Here is a 4339-nt window from a genome sequence, read left to right as displayed (position 1 = left end):
AAGCTAAGTGAAATAAGGAAACCAGCACAAGTTATGACACAGAAATTCTATAATAGATTAGAAATAATAAAAAAATCAATAAGATTTTAAAACAAAAGCCCCAATAAGTCACATAAAAACTTAAAATAAGCTAAACTTGGTGGAAAACCTTACTGATAGCATAGCTCAAGAGTACAGGATACCAAGACTTGAAGACAAAGCAGAGGAGTTCAGACAATGACAATGCAAGGAAATGCAAGAGCAAGAACAGCGACAGGGGAGGTGGCTCACTAGGAAAGAGCTCTTGCTACTCTTCCAGAGGACCCGGGTTCAATACCCAACACCCATGTCAGGCAGCTCACAGCCACCTGTAATTTCTGTTTACACACACACACACACACACACACACACCTATAATTTAAAATAGAATAAATCTTTAAAAGAAAATATGAACAGAACATACATGATTTATGTGACCAATTTTATGAACCATGGCATAGAAGAATAAGAAATATAAGCTAAAGGTATAGAAAATAATTTCAATAAAATCATAACAAAATTTTCTGAATCTAGAGAAAGAAATAGCTATCCAAATATAGAAGGAATTTAGAATACAAAATAGACAAAACCAGAATATCCCACATTTTATACTATAGCTATGATATTAAATTTATACAATAATATTGAAAGCTGCATGAGAGTGCACCAAGACACATACAAAGGCAAACCCAGAAGAAAATGGCAGATTTTTTTTTTTTTTAGTTTTTTGAGACAGGGTTTCTCTGTGTAGTCCTGGCTGTCCTAGAACTCACTCTGTAGACCAGGCTGGCCTCGAACTCAGAAATCCACCTGCCTCTGCTTCCCAAGGGCTGGGATTAAAGGCGTGTGCCACCACCGCCCAGCCAGAAAATGGCAGATTTTTAAAATAAACAAAAAACACACAAATTCTAAAATCCAGGAAGGCTAGGAATGGTGTATTTCAGTCTCTGAAAGACAATAACTGCCAACCCAGATTACTGTATCCAGAAAAATACCCTTCAAAACTGAAGGAGAGATACATAAAGTCATCCCATGACAAACTCAAACTAATGGACTTTGTGACCACTAAGCCAGCTCTAGGGAAGGTACTTGAAAGACTGCTACACATCCATGAGGCCATGGGAAAGAATGAGCTCACCAGAACAGTGAGCAAATAGGGACTAGGAGAGCAGCAACGTTACAGGAACAGCCAAACGCTGGAACTAATGGACAACTTCCAGTAACAGCTATGAACGTGGAAGGTCTCAGTTCTCCAATAAAAAATCATAGCGGATTGGATTTAAAATGGGGCAATGTTAAATGTTTAAAATGTGGCAAAAACCACGTCAATAAACACATCGATAGCAGAGATGAGCATAGTCTTAGAGGTGAAAGAATAGAAACAGTCCAATCAAATGAAACTAAGGAGTAAGCAGATGTAGCCATACCCATGTCTGACAAGAGGCATCAAGCCAAATTAGTCAGACAAGACAAGGAAAGGCACTGTACATTGAGCAAGGAGCCAGTCCATCAAGAATATATTACAATAGGAAACATAAGGACCAAACATCCTCGCTCCTGGTTTCATAGAGTAAATACACTAGAAATAAATACATAGATTGACCTCAACACAGGAATAATAAGTAACATCAACATCCCAGTTGCATTAATAGACAAGTCATTCAGAGAAAATCAACAAAGAAATAGCAAGGTTAGAGGACATTATAGACTAAATCTGCTCAACAGGACGTACATTCTCAGTAGCCAATAGGATTCTCTAAAATAGACCACATCTTAGGACACAAAACAAGTTGTAATGAATATAAGAAAATTTAAGGGAGGCAGAGGCAGGCAGATTTCTGAGTTTGAGGTCTACAGAGTGAGTTCCAGGACAGCCAGAGCTACACAGAGAAACCCTGTCTCAAACAAACAAACAAACAAAAAAAGAAAAAAAGAAAATTTAAATAACTTAATTTCTTCTATTTGTTTATTATGGAATGAAACTATAAATCAACAGCAAGAGGAACCATGGAGAATCAAAATAATATCCCTGTGACCATTTTTGTAGATAAATATTTATATATATTTGGGTATGTACTGTGTTATGTGATAACTCTATATTTAACGTTTTAGAGAAATGCCCAAAGTCTTTTCCAAAGTATCTGCACAGTTTTGCAGGCTCATCTGTGTATAAGGAAGCTGAGTTTAATCTATTTCTGTCTGGTTTTTTTTCTTCTGGTTTTCTGTTTCTGATTCTATGTACCAATATGACTCAATATTGGTTCACATTCTGCCAATAGTTTATGTAAATTGTGAATATTCTAGGTGATGTTTCTTTTTCTAAGAGCTGTTCAATTTTTTGTTTGTTTGTTTGTTTGTTTGTTTGTTTGTTTCCCTGATCCAGTTAGGGAATTCAGTACTCTGAGACTGTTCACTTTACTGAGGCAAATTTATTCCATCAAGGGTCTCAGCAAAAGCCTGGAGATACTTACCAGAGCTGTAATCCTGAACTTAACCTGCACTTTCTACTCTTCAGTGAGATTTAGTACCTTTTGAAGTTTTTTTTCTAGCCTCTGTCTGCTTAGAGTTTTGCTCTTTCACCTGCTGGTTTAGGAGTCAGCAAAGGCTTTGGCAGGGTAGTAGGGTACATCAGCCCTGATTCTCAGTGCTTGTCATTTTGCTGTTCTTCTGGCCCTCCAATCCTGGTTCCCAGGCTAACCCTCAACTCTACATTCTGTTTCTGTTGCCTTTTGAGGCTCTAAAGCTCTCTCCAAGACACACTTTCTTTCCTCTATGGTCTTGAGAATTTTCCTTTTAATTCAACAAGCGTCCAGAAGATGAACATAGTAGAAATGGTTTACCTTAATGTGATGGCTTTCTCTTTCTTCTTGATTTTTAGCCCAAGTCTTAGATGCTTTGGTTCTTACCTGATGCCTTCAAAGAGCTGCTGCTGCTGCTGTTGTTTCAATATAATCATATGGTCAGACTCAGGAAGAGATTTTCTCTAAAGCCAGCTACTCTGGAAGCAGGTGCCCACAGGTGACAGTTTAATGAAGCTCCAGCGCCATGCTTTCGAGTGCACACAGCGCCATGCTTGCGAGTGCACACAGGGCTGTCGATGGAGACTGGGCTGTTTCACTTACAGAGCCATGTGCTGTGCAAGGACTTGATTCTCTCACCATCGCTGCTGTGTTTTGAATCACTACAGAGTGCTTGCTCTTACAGATTGCCAGAATTTTGGTACTTACTAAGAAGGAATAAAAATTCTTTGAAGGTAAGAGCATAGGTCTCTTTTTCCTCCATTGCTTCTGACAATTCAAACAGTATTGCTTCATTGTTGGTCTGATAGACATAAAAAATAAGGATGGACCCTCAGATGTCAAGAATTAACCATGTGATCCTAGGATACATTAAAAAGTTACCATGTAAATGAAAAACACCAAAGTCCCTATCATCTCATCCTATTTTTACAGAATATTAACACGTTTGTACTGATGGTTTTTGTAAGAGAAATATTGCATCTATACACTATTTAACATATAAAGTGATACTTAGCATTTATGTTACTTAACTTTTTTAGAACTAAAAAAAAAAAATGCATGTCTATGTGCCACATGTGTCCAGGTACCCATGAGACAGAAAAGGGCACTGGATTTCCTGCAGCTGGAGTTAAAGATGCCTGAACAATGCCCAACGTAGGTGCTAAGAACTCAAGCCCAGTCCTCTGCAAGAACAGTAAGCACTTTAAATGGCTGAACCTTTGTATTGTTTATTACTACCTACTTGTTTTGATTTTCTGATAATAAAATTGTGAGCCTGGCAATGGTGGCACACCCCTTTAATCCTAGCACTGGGAAGGCAGAGGCAGGTGGATCTCTGAGTTCAAGGCCAGCCTGGTCTACAGACTGAGTTCCAGGACAGCCAGGGCTACACAGAGAAGCCCTGTCTCGAAAAACAAAAGACAAAACAAAAAAATGTGTAACCTTCTCTATAAAGAAAAGAGGAGTGAGACTGTAGAAATATGAAACAAGTGACCACTGAGACAGCCCGGAAGAAGTGGCATCAGGGTACATCTGGTGTAAGTGAACTTTCAGAATCCCTGTGTAAGGGATCAAAGACAGTGTCTAATAAGATATCACTGTGAGGGCCCAAGAGGAGAGGCAGATGATCCCTGAGCATGCAGCAAGTCACTTGGCAACTCTAGGGAAGGTCCTCTCCTCCACATTACTGAAGGAAGAAATTACCACTTTACATCTTCAGATGAGAAATGAAAGCAATGAAGAACTGGGCAGTTTTCAAGGGGCACCTCAGAGCTGTGCCCATGTCAAGGGGCACCTCAGAG

This window comes from Grammomys surdaster, unplaced genomic scaffold (assembly GCF_004785775.1).
Source record: "Grammomys surdaster isolate TR1022 unplaced genomic scaffold, NIH_TR_1.0 133, whole genome shotgun sequence".
NCBI classification, from domain to species: domain Eukaryota; kingdom Metazoa; phylum Chordata; class Mammalia; order Rodentia; family Muridae; genus Grammomys; species Grammomys surdaster.
Note: the sequence above shows the minus strand (reverse complement) of the source record.